The sequence below is a fragment of the Crinia signifera genome, chromosome 3 (assembly GCF_055691185.1).
Source record: "Crinia signifera chromosome 3, ASM5569118v1, whole genome shotgun sequence".
Lineage (NCBI taxonomy): Eukaryota > Metazoa > Chordata > Amphibia > Anura > Myobatrachidae > Crinia > Crinia signifera.
The window spans coordinates 108,130,478-108,148,869 of record NC_139219.1 but is presented as its reverse complement, the minus strand read 5'-3'; the positions used below and the strand labels follow the sequence as shown (position 1 = coordinate 108,148,869).

The 18,392-nt window shown below is 42.2% G+C and overlaps 9 non-coding genes across 9 annotated transcripts; 4 read left to right on the top strand and 5 right to left on the bottom strand.

Annotated features, from left to right (window-relative positions):
• The first annotated feature begins 13 nt into the window (after positions 1 to 13).
• Positions 14 to 86, top strand: TRNAK-CUU (transfer RNA lysine (anticodon CUU)). Its single transcript has one exon. It is a non-coding gene; the product is annotated as a tRNA-Lys (tRNA).
• Positions 87 to 8,223: 8,137 nt separating this feature from the next.
• On the top strand, positions 8,224 to 8,296 carry TRNAK-CUU (transfer RNA lysine (anticodon CUU)). The gene has a single exon. It is a non-coding gene; the product is annotated as a tRNA-Lys (tRNA).
• Positions 8,297 to 10,600: 2,304 nt separating this feature from the next.
• TRNAG-GCC (transfer RNA glycine (anticodon GCC)) lies at positions 10,601 to 10,671 on the bottom strand. The gene has a single exon. It is a non-coding gene; the product is annotated as a tRNA-Gly (tRNA).
• A 156-nt stretch (positions 10,672 to 10,827) lies between these two features.
• TRNAK-CUU (transfer RNA lysine (anticodon CUU)) lies at positions 10,828 to 10,900 on the top strand. Its single transcript has one exon. It is a non-coding gene; the product is annotated as a tRNA-Lys (tRNA).
• Positions 10,901 to 11,716: 816 nt separating this feature from the next.
• TRNAG-GCC (transfer RNA glycine (anticodon GCC)) lies at positions 11,717 to 11,787 on the bottom strand. The gene has a single exon. It is a non-coding gene; the product is annotated as a tRNA-Gly (tRNA).
• A 155-nt stretch (positions 11,788 to 11,942) lies between these two features.
• On the top strand, positions 11,943 to 12,015 carry TRNAK-CUU (transfer RNA lysine (anticodon CUU)). Its single transcript has one exon. It is a non-coding gene; the product is annotated as a tRNA-Lys (tRNA).
• Positions 12,016 to 12,836: 821 nt separating this feature from the next.
• Positions 12,837 to 12,907, bottom strand: TRNAG-GCC (transfer RNA glycine (anticodon GCC)). Its single transcript has one exon. It is a non-coding gene; the product is annotated as a tRNA-Gly (tRNA).
• A 2,171-nt stretch (positions 12,908 to 15,078) lies between these two features.
• On the bottom strand, positions 15,079 to 15,149 carry TRNAG-GCC (transfer RNA glycine (anticodon GCC)). Its single transcript has one exon. It is a non-coding gene; the product is annotated as a tRNA-Gly (tRNA).
• Positions 15,150 to 18,048: 2,899 nt separating this feature from the next.
• TRNAG-GCC (transfer RNA glycine (anticodon GCC)) lies at positions 18,049 to 18,119 on the bottom strand. The gene has a single exon. It is a non-coding gene; the product is annotated as a tRNA-Gly (tRNA).
• Positions 18,120 to 18,392: the final 273 nt, after the last annotated feature.

Sequence of the window (18,392 nt, the reverse complement as noted above, 5' to 3'; positions counted from 1 at the left end):
TCACAGTAACCAAGCCTGGCTAGCTCAGTCGGTAGAGCATGAGACTCTTAATCTCAGGGTCGTGGGTTCGAGCCCCACGTTGGGCGGTGTTTTTTCCCAGAATTCTACAGGCGAGATCTCTGTCACTACACAACCAAACATGTTTTATTTGAAACTTAAAAGAGGTGTACATCAGTGTGTGAAACCAAGCAGGAATCTCAGGATCTACTAAATGTGGAAACCTTGCTTTGGTTTTATAAATTGAAGGGCAATCCTTGCCTTGCCATGATGCCATAACACTGTAAAAAAGCCTAGCTATCTGAGTCAATAGCGAATAAGACTCCAAATCTAAGAGTCATTTGCTTTGATGGGGGGCGTGGCCACGGCAGTGAGGGAGTAAGGAGGTTGTGGGAGCTCTCTGGCTAGACATCCGTCTATTAACTGGTTTGCCGTGCTGTGCATGCCCGGGGTTGATCAATCCCTTCCGGGTTACCTACCGCGTGCTCTGCCGTGAGTTGGAGATTAAGGGGTCAGGCGTCTCTGATAGCTGTCAAGACGCGGCGGATTTACAGCGTTACCTCCTGCCCCTGGACCCGGTGAGAGCGGCGTGTACGGAGCAGGGGTCATACTCAGTAAAGGACGCTGCAGCCCAGCAGTGACTCTCGCTTCCCCTGGACGCCGGTGAGAGCGGCAACAACGGAGAGGTGGGGGCTACACAGTTATACCCAGAGAAGACGCAGCTGATACACAGTAACACCCCCCGCCCCTGGACACCGGTGAGAGCGGTGCTACCGGAGCGGAGGGCGCCGCGTTGATACATTCAGAGGAGAGGCGGCTGCTCTGCAGAAAGACCTACTGCCCTTTGGCGCCGGTGAGAGCGGTTGAGCCGCACAAGCAGATCCAGTGAATACGTCGCTGCTCTATAGCGGCACCCGCCACCTCTGGATACTGGTGAGAGCGGTACTGTGGAGTGGAGTGGAGTGGAGGGGGCTGCACAGTCATACTCAGCGAAGTCTGAGCTGAGATACAGCGACACTCCCTGCCCCGAGACGCCGGTGAGAGCGGTGCTAACGGGGAGGAGGGGGCCGCGCTGACATATCCAGTGAAGAGGCGGCGGTTCTACAGTGTTACCTGCTGTCCCTGTGTGCCGGTGAGAGCGGTACCAACGGAGCGGTGGGAGCTGCATAGATATATCTAGTGAATACGTGGCTGGCTTGCAGAGATATCTGCTGTCCCTGGACACCGGCACAACGGAATTAAAGGAGCGGAGGGTGCTGTATGGTCATACTTGATCCTGGGTCACAGAAAGACGGTGAGGAAAGAGACTTCAGGCTTATTAAGGTTTTTTTTTTTTTTTTTTTTTTTTTTGTTCTGTGGAGGGGTTATTCCTGAGGGAAGTTGTGAAGAGTGCAGTCCCATTTGCTGGGAAGTGAGCGCGGCAGGGAAAGAGAAAGGAAAAATAAAAGTATAATTCATATTGTGGACTGATCCTCTGAGTAGGAGGCTTTAGCTGCCCCAGTGACTCTTTGAAAACCTTGCAATATACCTGCTAGTGGGACTGAACAACATGGGCAAAACCGGGAATGCAACTGCTGCAGCAGCAAAACTAGAAAGGTTTGCCCGCTCGCAAACCAATGCAGTACAAACCCCGAACACTTCTCCACACTCCACACCATCAAAATCTACAGCTCCCCCAGTAACCCCAGAAGTATCATTACAGCAAGTCTTGGAGGCAATAGCCAGTAGCGAGCATCGTCTTACTGATAAAATTGATGCAATCCAGTCACAGATTGCAGGTCTACAAACTGATCTTAAACGTACTAATGAGAGAATCCAGGACACAGAAAATCGCATTTCGACCCTGGAAGATGAAAACACTAAAACTAGTGTTAAGTTAAAAAATCTCTCACTTCAGGTGTCAGAAATGAGGGCTAAGCTGGTGGATGTAGAAGGAAGATTGCGGAGGAACAACTTGCGATTTATTGGTCTACCTGAGAGAGTGGAGGGGTCTGACGCAGTGAAATTCTTTGAGAAATGGCTGACGGAAGAACTGGGTAAAACATCTCTGTCTGCACAGTTCGCGGTGGAAAGGGCACATCGTATCCCTTTCAGACCTTTACCACCCGGAGCCCCCCCACGTACAACTATCATTAAACTCTTGAATTTCCAGGATAGAGATGCAATTCTACGTCTGGCTCGTGAAAAGGGTCAGTTGTTGTATGACGGTCATAAAGTTTCGGTCTTCCCAGACTTTGCTTTAGATGTTCAACGTGACCGAGCTAAGTTTGAGGACATAAAAAGACGACTTCGTGACTGTAAATTGAAGTATTCGATGATCTATCCTTCAAAACTCAGAGTAGTTAATGATGGCGACTCTGTTTTCTTTTCCACGCCAGACGAAGCCGCAAAATGGCTTGATAAATGGCTACCGGGCCGGCATCAGCAGGCTCCCAGTTAGAATAAAATGTTTGATTAATCCTTTATAGTGCCGGAGAGCCTCCCTACACTTTGGTGGCTAAGGGTTCTTATTTTTTCGCCCCGAGCGATTGTTGCAGTTTTTTTTTTTTTTGTAATTGCAGATGGGTAGTAGTGGTTTATAAAGTATGCCAAGTAGAGGGTGGTATACAGGGAGGAGGGAGGGAAGGGGTTCTATATGGGGTAATATTTTTCTATATGTCTTGTGTTGTTTTTTTTGTATGTATTTGTATGAAATTGTGTATCTTTCAGTCAAGTTATTGTATTGGAGTATGGAGAGGTGGTATATTTGCAACCTTCTCCTATCGTACTGGCGTCGAACGTCCAGCGAGGAGGAAGTAGCCCTGCCTTTTATTCCATTCTTATCATGGTTAAAATAATATCATGGAACGTGCGAGGTCTCAATAATAAAGTTAAACGTTCTTTAGTTCTCGACCACCTTAGGAAATCCAAGGCAGATATAATGTGCATGGTGGAGACCCACTTGGTGGGCGGGAAGCTTTTGGCATTGAAGAGGCCTTGGATTGGGAAGCTATTCCATGCCCCATTTACCTCCTCCTCCCGGGGTGTTTCAGTCCTGATTAGGAGATCGTTAGCATTTACTTGTAAGAATTTTGTGATAGACATGTCTGGTCGTTATATCTTTCTTAATTGTGTGGTAAACACTCAACAATTATTATTATTATTTGTCTATATTCCCCCGCCATTTAGTTTTGATGTACTGCTGAAGGCGGCTGAATTTGTTGCAACATATCCACTAATCCCAGTCATCTGTACGGGAGACTTTAATAATGTAATGGACCCCAAAGGGGACAGATGGCGATCCACCTTATCTGATAGAACTAAGAATGCAAAAGCTTTTAGCAATTTTGTTCACGATATGGGTTGGGTGGATATTTGGAGAGTACGGAATCCAACTAGCCGGCAATACTCCTGCTACTCTGCTACACATCAGGTATTTTCGAGAATTGACCTTGTTCTCGTATCCAGAGATATAACCTCGAGTGTGGAAAGTGTTGGGTATCTGGCTAGGGGGATTTCTGATCACTCCCCTGTTGAGTTGGACCTCTCCGAATCAAAGGAGCTTGGTTCAAGGTTCTGGAAACTTAATCCTACTTGGTTGCAATCTTTTGAACAGGATGACAGGATTCTCCTTCAGTGGGAGGAATTTTGGGACCAAAATTCTGGGTCTGCCCCTGACTCTATCACCTGGGATGCTTTTAAAGCGTTTGTAAGGGGAACCTTGAAAAAGCGAATAGCCGAGAAAAAGAAAAAGGACAGAGAGGCTATCCTTCGGCTGGAAAGGGAAACAGTAGGTAGAGAAGCTAAATTTCTAGTCGATGGTACGGACTCCTCTAGACGTCAGTGGCTAGAGTCCCAGGAAAAATGGCTGCAGGCATTAAAGTCCCAAAATCAGAGAGTAATGTCAGCTAGATCCCAAAAAAATTATCAATTTTCGGATAAGCCTGGGAAATACCTGGCTTTTTTGGCCCAGGCCGAAAGTTCTTTTAATAATATAGTCTGTATTCAACAAGAGGATGGGACTAGAATTCATGCTACCCCCGATATTGGTCAAGAATTTATAAGTTATTTCACTTCTATATATACCTCACAACTGAGAACTACCCAGTTGGACATAGATGAATATCTTGCTAAAATCCCTATTCCGTCATTAGATCAACAAGAGACGTTAGACCTGGAAGCCCCATTTACCCTTGAAGAGGTGAGGAGAGCAATAACAGAGTTACCTAATAATAAATCCCCGGGATTAGACGGCATACCAGCCGAATTATATAAAAAGTATATTGATTATTTTGCCCCACTTATGTTACATACCTTCTCCTCATGTTTTGATGAGAACAAACTCCCCCCTTCTATTGTAGAAGCAAAAATAAGCCTAATATTAAAACAGGAAAAGGACGGGACTAAGGTCGAGTCATACCGACCTATATCGGTGCTAAATGTGGAGGCAAAGGTACTTGCCAAAATTTTAGCCACTCGCCTGAACAAATTTATTTTAAAAATTATCCATCCCGACCAGTGCGGTTTTATGCCGGGTAAATCTACTGAGCTGAATCTTCGAAAATTACACTGCCATCTACAGATCCCTGGAGCTGCAGATACCCAGCCTGCTGTGGTATCATTGGATGCCACTAAGGCCTTTGATGTCGTCGAGTGGCAATACTTATGGTCGGTCCTTAGGGCCATGGGATTCGGTCCAAGATATATCAAATGGATACAGTTATTGTATACGAATCCCCTGGCCCGGATTTCAATTAATGGTTGGACGTCGACATCATTTCGGCTGACCAGGGGAACAAGGCAGGGGTGTCCACTATCCCCTGCCTTGTTTGCCCTGGCAATAGAACCATTGGCATGCGTATTGAGGTCATCTTTGTATAATCGGGGATTTAAGGTGGGTGATGGTACAGACGTTGTATCTCTCTATGCAGATGACCTGCTGATCTACTTGTCCAAGTTTGGCACCGATATACTCAAAGTCCTCGCGATAATTGATACATTTGGGGACTATTCTGGAGTGAGAATTAACTGGTCTAAATCCCATATTTTGCCCATTAAAATTGAACCAATATCCCCTTCCTCCCAACTACTCCCATTAAAAATTGTTTCTAAATTTAAATATCTTGGGATTTGGGTAACAGTGGACCCAAAAGAATTTATTCCCTTAAATGTAGCACCACTTTTAGAGTATTTTGAGTCAAAATGTAAAACATGGAGAAGACTTCCATTGACAATGTTGGGATGTGCAAATTTAGTAAAAATGACTATACTACCAAAAATATTATATGTACTAAGACAGTCCCCAATTTATATCCCCAGCAAAATATTCCGCAAGCTTAACTCCATTATGATTTCTTTTATATGGAATAACTCGAGATCAAAGGTTAGACTCAAGGCATTGGCTAGAGAAAAAGAGTTGGGAGGGATTGGCTTACCAGACTTTGTGAAGTACTATCTCGCCTCACAATTAGCGCAAATGGATCATTGGTTGGAAGAGAGCCCTGTAATTGGATTAGTAGATGAATTGGTGAAGGTATCTACACCCGAGATTAGACCAGTCTTCAGGCTACTCCAGGGCTATACACTTGTTAGGGATACACCCTTAGTGGTACAGTCTATAAGGGTGTGGAAAGAAGCAAATAAATGTGTAGGGTATACTGGTATTGATCCCCAATACCCATTAGAAGATAAACTGATGTTTAACAACTCTGAAGAACTACAATTCACCCGAGTTTGGGGTCTATTCCAGATTAATTGTTTGAGTCAATTTTTTATAGACGGCCAGTTTAAGTCATTTGCTCAGCTAAGCAGGGAGTTTAGTTTACCAAAATCGTATTTTTTTCGTTATTTACAACTAAGAAGTTGCCTGGAGCATCATTACCCCAATCTAAGATTGAGCTTTAGTGTGTCACCCTTAAAAAAATATGTAAAAGCTGAGGTAAAAAAAAAGGTATCTAAAATATATAGAATAGTCACTGCAGAGGCAGACAGAGACGATTTAGAAAAGCTAAAAATCAAATGGGAAGAGAACCTGGGTCCCCTAAATGAGGATGATTGGAGAGTCGCACTGTCAACATATGCCAAGGCCCTATCCTCCATAAGAGTGCAACAAATTCAACTTTATGTACTCCACCGTGCTTATATGTCTACTTCTAGACTGATCAAGTTTGGCTCTGTATCTTCAATAATATGTAATAGATGTAAGACCTCCCCAGGTACTTATTTCCATTTACTATGGGAATGTCAACCCGTGTTGGAATTTTGGGAGAAGGTGAAGAATATTATCATCCACACTGGGGTGGAACGGGATCTCTTGACTAGTAAATGCTGTATTTTGAATGTTCTGCATTGTGACGGAGTTGAGACAACGCTAAAAACATATATAAGCAGTTTGTGTTCTCTTGCAAAGGTTTTAGTTTCCAGATATTGGATGGCAAATACGGGCCCTCCGATAGTTGAATGGTTAGCATTAGTAAATTACACAATTGAGCAGGAATATTATTTGTCGATTAATCAAGGTACACTTAGTAAGCACAATGCAATATGGGTTAAATGGAGAGCATCAAAGTATTGCACTTAACACATATTATTTATATAGAGTAAAAAATGGTGATTATGAGATATGTGAAATATTATTATTGGTAATTAGAAGGAAAGAGAAATCTTGGTAAAATGTGCTCTTTCCCTTATATTACACTTATTGCACTTCCCCTTTTTTTTTTTTGTTTGGTTGTTTGTCCGTCTACGAGCCGGATATTGTCAGGCAAGTAATATACACTCGATAGATGAAGGGTTAGCACTATAACTACACAATTGAGCAGTAATATTGTAAGGCGTTTAATTAGGTACACTTAGAACTCACATGATAAGATGGCTATAATGAAGAAACATAAGGAAATGCACTCATAATGTGAAAAATATAACACATACTATTTTAATATAGTTAATTGGGATGATCTTGAGCTATGTGAAATATTAAATGCACTATTGACAATCTGTGAAATAATATATGCAACATTGACAATTAGAAGGATAGTGCAATTTTGGTAACATGCTCTTTTCTTTGCACATTTATACACTCCTATCTCTTTTTTTTTTTTTTTTTTCTTTCTCTCTGTGTGCCTACTGTTGTGTTAAGATGTGTAACCGGTATCGGGGACATAACATTGGGATAGGCCATTGATAGCATAATTAAAATCATATTTCGGGATACTTCCCTACAATCAACCACAAATAATAATCTCCATGCTCCAATCCAAATATGTTTAACTATATTATCTTACTTACTTGACTGAAGGTTCTGTTTATTAGGTAATTATTGCCTTGTGATATTTATCCATGCATCTATGTATTTTTTCTTTTTTTTTGTTGTTTTTTTGGTCTGTTTTTGTATCTATATCTTATTCTTCTTATATAATTTATAAATAAAAGATGGTAAAAAAAAGAGTCATTTGCTTTGAGCACAACATTGGGTGGTGTTTATTCCCTTTTCAGATCCATGCCTCCCTCATGGCAGGCGAGAATTCTACCACTAAACCACAAGATTCTACCACTAAATCATTGTATGTTAAATTCTATACCTGCACCACCAAAATGCAAAGAGCCAGGCACTCTTTAACAAAATATATCGCTGTTTCAGGTGTACATCAGTGGGTGAAACCATGCAGGAATATCAGGATCTACTGAATGTGGAAACTTTGCTTTGGTTTAATAGTGTAGATTGAAGAGCAAGCGTTGCCTTGCCTTGATGCTACAACACTGTAACAAAGCCTGGCCAGCTTAGTCAATAGAAATAAAACTCCCAAGCTAAGAGTCATATGCTTGTAGTACAACATTTGTTTGGTGTTTATTCCCTTTTCAGATCCAGACCTCTCTCTTGGCAGGTGGGAATTCTACCACTAAACCACAAGATTCTAACATTAATTTATTGTATGTGGAATTCTATACCTGCACCACCAAAAAGCAAAGAGCCAGACACTCTTTAACAAAATATACCATAATTTCAGTAAAACTTGAATACTGCATTGGCCGGGAATCGAACACGGGCCTCCCGCGTGGCAGGCGAGAATTCTACCACTGAACAACCAATGCTTCACATTTTACTTCACGGTTACTTACCCATTTTCCTCAATTTGTGAAACCAAGCATGCATCTCAGTGTACTGAATGTGGTAGCCTAGATCTACTTTAATAGCTTGTAAGGCACTCCTTGGCTTGAGTGGCCTTTTTGTCACATCACAGTAACCAAGCCTGGCTAGCTCAGTCGGTAGAGCATGAGACTCTTAATCTCAGGGTCGTGGGTTCGAGCCCCACGTTGGGCGGTGTTTTTTCCCAGAATTCTACAGGCGAGATCTCTGTCACTACACAACCAAACGTGTTTTATTTGAAACTTAAAAGAGGTGTACATCAGTGTGTGAAACCAAGCAGGAATCTCAGGATCTACTAAATGTGGAAACCTTGCTTTGGTTTTATAAATTGAAGGGCAATCCTTGCCTTGCCATGATGCCATAACACTGTAAAAAAGCCTAGCTATCTGAGTCAATAGCGAATAAGACTCCAAATCTAAGAGTCATTTGCTTTGAGCACAACATTGGGTGGTGTTTATTCCCTTTTCAGATCCATGCCTCCCTCATGGCAGGCGAGAATTCTACCACTAAACCACAAGATTCTACCACTAAATCATTGTATGTTAAATTCTATACCTGCACCACCAAAATGCAAAGAGCCAGGCACTCTTTAACAAAATATATCGCTGTTTCAGGTGTACATCAGTGTGTGAAACCAAGCAGGAATCTCAGGATCTACTAAATGTGGAAACCTTGCTTTGGTTTTATAAATTGAAGGGCAATCCTTGCCTTGCCATGATGCCATAACACTGTAAAAAAGCCTAGCTATCTGAGTCAATAGCGAATAAGACTCCAAATCTAAGAGTCATTTGCTTTGAGCACAACATTGGGTGGTGTTTATTCCCTTTTCAGATCCATGCCTCCCTCATGGCAGGCGAGAATTCTACCACTAAACCACAAGATTCTACCACTAAATCATTGTATGTTAAATTCTATACCTGCACCACCAAAATGCAAAGAGCCAGGCACTCTTTAACAAAATATATCGCTGTTTCAGGTGTACATCAGTGGGTGAAACCATGCAGGAATATCAGGATCTACTGAATGTGGATACTTTGCTTTGGTTTAATAGTGTAGATTGAAGAGCAAGCGTTGCCTTGCCTTGATGCTACAACACTGTAACAAAGCCTGGCCAGCTTAGTCAATAGAAATAAAACTCCCAAGCTAAGAGTCATATGCTTTTAGTACAACATTTGTTTGGTGTTTATTCCCTTTTCAGATCCAGACCTCTCTCTTGGCAGGTGGGAATTCTACCACTAAACCACAAGATTCTACCATTAATTTATTGTATGTGGAATTCTATACCTGCACCACCAAAATGCAAAGAGCCAGACACTCTTTAACAAAATATACCATAATTTCAGTAAAACTTGAGTACTGCATTGGCCGGGAATCGAACCCGGGCCTCCTGCGTGGCAGGCGAGAATTCTACCACTGAACAACCAATGCTTCACATTTTACTTCACGGTTACTTACCCATTTTCCTCAATGTGTGAAACCAAGCATGCATCTCAGTGTACTGAATGTGGTAGCCTAGATCTACTTTAATAGCTTGTATTGCACTCCTTGGCTTGAGTGGCCTTTTGGTCACATCACAGTAACCAAGCCTGGCTAGCTCAGTCGGTAGAGCATGAGACTCTTAATCTCAGGGTCGTGGGTTCGAGCCCCACGTTGGGTGGTGTTTTTTCCCAGAATTCCACAGGCGAGATCTCTGTCACTACACAACCAAACATGTTTTATTTGAAACTTAAAAGAGGTGTACATCAGTGTGTGAAACCAAGCAGGAATCTCAGGATCTACTAAATGTGGAAACCTTGCTTTGGTTTTATAAATTGAAGGGCAATCCTTGCCTTGCCATGATGCCATAACACTGTAAAAAAGCCTAGCTATCTGAGTCAATAGCGAATAAGACTCCAAATCTAAGAGTCATTTGCTTTGAGCACAACATTGGGTGGTGTTTATTCCCTTTTCAGATCCATGCCTCCCTCATGGCAGGCGAGAATTCTACCACTAAACCACAAGATTCTACCACTAAATCATTGTATGTTAAATTCTATACCTGCACCACCAAAATGCAAAGAGCCAGGCACTCTTTAACAAAATATATCGCTGTTTCAGGTGTACATCAGTGGGTGAAACCATGCAGGAATATCAGGATCTACTGAATGTGGAAACTTTGCTTTGGTTTAATAGTGTAGATTGAAGAGCAAGCGTTGCCTTGCCTTGATGCTACAACACTGTAACAAAGCCTGGCCAGCTTAGTCAATAGAAATAAAACTCCCAAGCTAATAGTCATATGCTTGTAGTACAACATTTGTTTGGTGTTTATTCCCTTTTCAGATCCAGACCTCTCTCTTTGCAGGTGGGAATTCTACCACTAAACCACAAGATTCTAACATTAATTTATTGTATGTGGAATTCTATACCTGCACCACCAAAAAGCAAAGAGCCAGACACTCTTTAACAAAATATACCATAATTTCAGTAAAACTTGAGTACTGCATTGGCCGGGAATCGAACCCGGGCCTCCCGCGTGGCAGGCGAGAATTCTACCACTGAACAACCAATGCTTCACATTTTACTTCACGGTTACTTACCCATTTTCCTCAATTTGTGAAACCAAGCATGAATCTCAGTGTACTGAATGTGGTAGCCTAGATCTACTTTAATAGCTTGTAAGGCACTCCTTGGCTTGAGTGGCCTTTTTGTCACACAACAGTAACCAAGCCTGGCTAGCTCAGTCGGTAGAGCATGAGACTCTTAATCTCAGGGTCGTGGGTTCGAGCCCCACGTTGGGCGGTGTTTTTTCCCAGAATTCTACAGGCGAGATCTCTGTCACTACACAACCAAACGTGTTTTATTTGAAACTTAAAAGAGGTGTACATCAGTGTGTGAAACCAAGCAGGAATCTCAGGATCTACTAAATGTGGAAACCTTGCTTTGGTTTTATAAATTGAAGGGCAATCCTTGCCTTGCCATGATGCCATAACACTGTAAAAAAGCCTAGCTATCTGAGTCAATAGCGAATAAGACTCCAAATCTAAGAGTCATTTGCTTTGAGCACAACATTGGGTGGTGTTTATTCCCTTTTCAGATCCATGCCTCCCTCATGGCAGGCGAGAATTCTACCATTAAACCACAAGATTCTACCACTAAATCATTGTATGTTAAATTCTATACCTGCACCACCAAAATGCAAAGAGCCAGGCACTCTTTAACAAAATATATCGCTGTTTCAGGTGTACATCAGTGGGTGAAACCATGCAGGAATATCAGGATCTACTGAATGTGGACACTTTGGTTTAATAGTGTAGATTGAAGAGCAAGCGTTGCCTTGCCTTGATGCTACAACACTGTAACAAAGCCTGGCCAGCTTAGTCAATAGAAATAAAACTCCCAAGCTAAGAGTCATATGCTTTTAGTACAACATTTGTTTGGTGTTTATTCCCTTTTCAGATCCAGACCTCTCTCTTGGCAGGTGGGAATTCTACCACTAAACCACAAGATTCTACCATTAATTTATTGTATGTGGAATTCTATACCTGCACCACCAAAATGCAAAGAGCCAGACACTCTTTAACAAAATATACCATAATTTCAGTAAAACTTGAGTACTGCATTGGCCGGGAATCGAACCCGGGCCTCCCGCGTGGCAGGCGAGAATTCTACCACTGAACAACCAATGCTTCACATTTTACTTCACGGTTACTTACCCATTTTCCTCAATTTGTGAAACCAAGCATGCATCTCAGTGTACTGAATGTGGTAGCCTAGATCTACTTTAAAGCTTGTAGGGCACTCCTTGGCTTGAGTGGCCTTTTTGTCACACAACAGTAACCAAGCCTGGCTAGCTCAGTCGGTAGAGCATGAGACTCTTAATCTCAGGGTCGTGGGTTCGAGCCCCACGTTGGGCGGTGTTTTTTCCCAGAATTCTACAGGCGAGATCTCTGTCACTACACAACCAAACGTGTTTTATTTGAAACTTAAAAGAGGTGTACATCAGTGTGTGAAACCAAGCAGGAATCTCAGGATCTACTAAATGTGGAAACCTTGCTTTGGTTTTATAAATTGAAGGGCAATCCTTGCCTTGCCATGATGCCATAACACTGTAAAAAAGCCTAGCTATCTGAGTCAATAGCGAATAAGACTCCAAATCTAAGAGTCATTTGCTTTGAGCACAACATTGGGTGGTGTTTATTCCCTTTTCAGATCCATGCCTCCCTCATGGCAGGCGAGAATTCTACCACTAAACCACAAGATTCTACCACTAAATCATTGTATGTTAAATTCTATACCTGCACCACCAAAATGCAAAGAGCCAGGCACTCTTTAACAAAATATATCGCTGTTTCAGATGTACATCAGTGGGTGAAACCATGCAGGAATATCAGGATCTACTGAATGTGGAAACTTTGCTTTGGTTTAATAGTGTAGATTGAAGAGCAAGCGTTGCCTTACCTTGATGCTACAACACTGTAACAAAGCCTGGCCAGCTTAGTCAATAGAAATAAAACTCCCAAGCTAAGAGTCATATGCTTTTAGTACAACATTTGTTTGGCGTTTATTCCCTTTTCAGATCCAGACCTCTCTCTTGGCAGGTGGGAATTCTACCACTAAACCACAAGATTCTACCATTAATTTATTGTATGTGGAATTCTATACCTGCACCACCAAAATGCAAAGAGCCAGACACTCTTTAACAAAATATACCATAATTTCAGTAAAACTTGAGTACTGCATTGGCCGGGAATCGAACCCGGGCCTCCCGCGTGGCAGGCGAGAATTCTACCACTGAACAACCAATGCTTCACATTTTACTTCACGGTTACTTACCCATTTTCCTCAATGTGTGAAACCAAGCATGCATCTCAGTGTACTGAATGTGGTAGCCTAGATCTACTTTAATAGCTTGTATTGCACTCCTTGGCTTGAGTGGCCTTTTTGTCAAATCACAGTAACCAAGCCTGGCTAGCTCAGTCGGTAGAGCATGAGACTCTTAATCTCAGGTTCATGGGTTCGAGCCCCACATTGGGCGGTGTTTTTTCCCAGAATTCTACAGGCGAGATCTCTGTCACTACACAACCAAACGTGTTTTATTTGAAACTTAAAAGAGGTGTACATCAGTGTGTGAAACCAAGCAGAAATCTCAGGATCTATTAAATGTGGAAACCTTGCTTTACTTTTATAGATTGAAGGGCAATCCTTGCCTTGCCATGATGCCATAACACTGTAAAAAAGCCTAGCTATCTGAGTCAATAGCGAATAAGACTCCAAATCTAAGAGTCATTTGCTTTGAGCACAACATTGGGTGGTGTTTATTCCCTTTTCAGATCCATGCCTCCCTCATGGCAGGCGAGAATTCTACCACTAAACCACAAGATTCTACCACTAAATCATTGTATGTTGTATTCTATGCCTGCACCACCAAAATGCAAAGAGCCATGCACTATTTAACAAAATATATCGCTGTTTCAGGTGTACATCAGTGGGTGAAACCATGCAGGAATATCAGGATCTACTGAATGTGGAAACTTTGCTTTGGTTTAGTAGTGTAGATTGAAGAGCAAGCGTTGCCTTGCCTTGATGCTACAACACTGTAACAAAGCCTGGCCAGCTTAGTCAATAGAAATAAAACTCCCAAGCTAAGAGTCATATGCTTTTAGTACAACATTTGTTTGGTGTTTATTCCCTTTTCAGATCCAGACCTCTCTCTTGGCAGGTGGGAATTCTACCACTAAACCACAAGATTCTACCATTAATTTATTGTATGTGGAATTCTATACCTGCACCACCAAAAAGCAAAGAGCCAGACACTCTTTAACAAAATATACCATAATTTCAGTAAAACTTGAGTACTGCATTGGCCGGGAATCGAACCCGGGCCTCCCGCGTGGCAGGCGAGAATTCTACCACTGAACAACCAATGTTTCACATTTTACTTCACGGTTACTTACCCATTTTCCTCAATTTGTGAAACCAAGCATGCATCTCAGTGTACTAAATGTGGTAGCCTAGATCTACTTTAATAGCTTGTAGGGCACTCCTTGGCTTGAGTGGCCTTTTTGTCACACAACAGTAACCAAGCCTGGCTAGCTCAGTCGGTAGAGCATGAGACTCTTCATCTCAGGGTCGTGGGTTCGAGCCCCACGTTGGGCGGTGTTTTTTCCCAGAATTCTACAGGCGAGATCTCTGTCACTACACAACCAAACATGTTTTATTTGAAACTTAAAAGAGGTGTACATCAGTGTGTGAAACCAAGCAGGAATCTCAGGATCTACTAAATGTGGAAACCTTGCTTTGGTTTTATAAATTGAAGGGCAATCCTTGCCTTGCCATGATGCCATAACACTGTAAAAAAGCCTAGCTATCTGAGTCAATAGCGAATAAGACTCCAAATCTAAGAGTCATTTGCTTTGAGCACAACATTGGGTGGTGTTTATTCCCTTTTCAGATCCATGCCTCCCTCATGGCAGGCGAGAATTCTACCACTAAACCACAAGATTCTACCACTAAATCATTGTATGTTAAATTCTATACCTGCACCACCAAAATGCAAAGAGCCAGGCACTCTTTAACAAAATATATCGCTGTTTCAGGTGTACATCAGTGGGTGAAACCATGCAGGAAAATCAGGATCTACTGAATGTGGAAACTTTGCTTTGGTTTAATAGTGTAGATTGAAGAGCAGGCGTTGCATTGCCTTGATGCTACAACACTGTAACAAAGCCTGGCCAGCTTAGTCAATAGAAGTAAAACTCCCAAGCTAAGAGTCATATGCTTTTAGTACAACATTTGTTTGGTGTTTATTCCCTTTTCAGATCCAGACCTCTCTCTTGGCAGGTGGGAATTCTACCACTAAACCACAAGATTCTACCATTAATTTATTGTATGTGGAATTCTATACCTGCACCACCAAAATGCAAAGAGCCAGACACTCTTTAACAAAATATACCATAATTTCAGTAAAACTTGAGTACTGCATTGGCCGGGAATCGAACCCGGGCCTCCCGCGTGGCAGGCGAGAATTCTACCACTGAACAACCAATGCTTCACATTTTACTTCACAGTTACTTACCCATTTTCCTCAATTTGTGAAACCAAGCATGCATCTCAGTGTACTGAATGTGGTAGCCTAGATCTACTTTAATAGCTTGTAGGGCACTCCTTGGCTTGAGTGGCCTTTTTGTCACACAACAGTAACCAAGCCTGGCTAGCTCAGTCGGTAGAGCATGAGACTCTTAATCTCAGTGTCGTGGGTTCGAGCCCCACGTTGGGCGGTGTTTTTTCCCAGAATTCTACAGGCGAGATCTCTGTCACTACACAACCAAACGTGTTTTATTTGAAACTTAAAAAAGAGGTGTACATCAGTGTGTGAAACCAAGCAGGAATCTCAGGATCTACTAAATGTGGAAACCTTGCTTTGGTTTTATAAATTGAAGGGCAATCCTTGCCTTGCCATGATGCCATAACACTGTAAAAAAGCCTAGCTATCTGAGTCAATAGCGAATAAGACTCCAAATCTAAGAGTCATTTGCTTTGAGCACAACATTGGGTGGTGTTTATTCCCTTTTCAGATCCATGCCTCCCTCATGGCAGGCGATAATTCTACCACTAAACCACAAGATTCTACCACTAAATCATTGTATGTTAAATTCTATACCTGCACCACCAAAATGCAAAGAGCCAGGCACTCTTTAACAAAATATATCACTGTTTCAGGTGTACATCAGTGGGTGAAACCATGCAGGAATATCAGGATCTACTGAATGTGGACACTTTGGTTTAATAGTGTAGATTGAAGAGCAAGCGTTGCCTTGCCTTGATGCTACAACACTGTAACAAAGCCTGGCCAGCTTAGTCAATAGAAATAAAACTCCCAAGCTAAGAGTCATATGCTTTTAGTACAACATTTGTTTGGCGTTTATTCCCTTTTCAGATCCAGACCTCTCTCTTGGCAGGTGGGAATTCTACCACTAAACCACAAGATTCTACCATTAATTTATTGTATGTGGAATTCTATACCTGCACCACCAAAATGCAAAGAGCCAGACACTCTTTAACAAAATATACCATAATTTCAGTAAAACTTGAGTACTGCATTGGCCGGGAATCGAACCCGGGCCTCCCGCGTGGCAAGCGAGAATTCTACCACTGAACAACCAATGCTTCACATTTTACTTCACGGTTACTTACCCATTTTCCTCAATGTGTGAAACCAAGCATGCATCTCAGTGTACTGAATGTGGTAGCCTAGATCTACTTTAATAGCTTGTATTGCACTCCTTGGCTTGAGTGGCCTTTTTGTCAAATCACAGTAACCAAGCCTGGCTAGCTCAGTCGGTAGAGCATGAGACTCTTAATCTCAGGGTCATGGGTTTGAGCACAACATTGGGTGGTGTTTATTCCCTTTTCAGATCCATGCCTCCCTCATGGCAGGCGAGAATTCTACCACTAAACCACAAGATTCTACCACTAAATCATTGTATGTTGTATTCTATGCCTGCACCACCAAAATGCAAAGAGCCATGCACTATTTAACAAAATATATCGCTGTTTCAGGTGTACATCAGTGGGTGAAACCATGCAGGAATATCAGGATCTACTGAATGTGGAAACTTTGCTTTGGTTTAGTAGTGTAGATTGAAGAGCAAGCGTTGCCTTGCCTTGATGCTACAACACTGTAACAAAGCCTGGCCAGCTTAGTCAATAGAAATAAAACTCCCAAGCTAAGAGTCATATGCTTTTAGTACAACATTTGTTTTTGTTTTTTTTTCCCTTTTCAGATCCAGACCTCTCTCTTGGCAGGTGGGAATTCTACCACTAAACCACAAGATTCTAACATTAATTTATTGTATGTGGAATTCTATACCTGCACCACCAAAAAGCAAAGAGCCAGGCACTCTTTAACAAAATATATCGCTGTTTCAGGTGTACATCAGTGGGTGAAACCAAGCATGCATCTCAGTGTACTGAATGTGGTAGCCTAGATCTACTTTAATAGCTTGTAGGGCACTCCTTGGCTTGAGTGGCCTTTTTGTCACACAACAGTAACCAAGCCTGGCTAGCTCAGTCGGTAGAGCATGAGACTCTTCATCTCAGGGTCGTGGGTTCGAGCCCCACGTTGGGCGGTGTTTTTTCCCAGAATTCTACAGGCGAGATCTCTGTCACTACACAACCAAACATGTTTTATTTGAAACTTAAAAGAGGTGTACATCAGTGTGTGAAACCAAGCAGGAATCTCAGGATCTACTAAATGTGGAAACCTTGCTTTGGTTTTATAAATTGAAGGGCAATCCTTGCCTTGCCATGATGCCATAACACTGTAAAAAAGCCTAGCTATCTGAGTCAATAGCGAATAAGACTCCAAATCTAAGAGTCATTTGCTTTGAGCACAACATTGGGTGGTGTTTATTCCCTTTTCAGATCCATGCCTCCCTCATGGCAGGCGAGAATTCTACCACTAAACCACAAGATTCTACCACTAAATCATTGTATGTTAAATTCTATACCTGCACCACCAAAATGCAAAGAGCCAGGCACTCTTTAACAAAATATATCGCTGTTTCAGGTGTACATCAGTGGGTGAAACCATGCAGGAATATCAGGATCTACTGAATGTGGAAACTTTGCTTTGGTTTAATAGTGTAGATTGAAGAGCAAGCGTTGCCTTGCCTTGATGCTACAACACTGTAACAAAGCCTGGCCAGCTTAGTCAATAGAAATAAAACTCCCAAGCTAAGAGTCATATGCTTTTAGTACAACATTTGTTTGGTGTTTATTCCCTTTTCAGATCCAGACCTCTCTTGGCAGGTGGGAATTCTACCACTAAACCACAAGATTCTACCATTAATTTATTGTATGTGGAATTCTATACCTGCACCACCAAAATGCAAAGAGCCAGACACTCTTTAACAAAATATACCATAATTTCAGTAAAACTTGAGTACTGCATTGGCCGGGAATCGAACCCGGGCCTCCCGCGTGGCAGGCGAGAATTCTACCACTGAACAACCAATGCTTCACATTTTACTTCAAGGTTACTTACCCATTTTCCTCAATGTGTGAAACCAAGCATGCATCTCAGTGTACTGAATGTGGTAGCCTAGATCTACTTTAATAGCTTGTAGGGCACTCCTTGGCTTGAGTGGCCTTTTTGTCACATCACAGTAACCAAGCCTGGCTAGCTGAGTCGGTAGAGCATGAGACTCTTAATATCAGGGTCGTGGGTTCGAGCCCCACGTTGGGCGGTGTTTTTTCCCAGAATTCTACAGGCGAGATCTCTGTCACTACA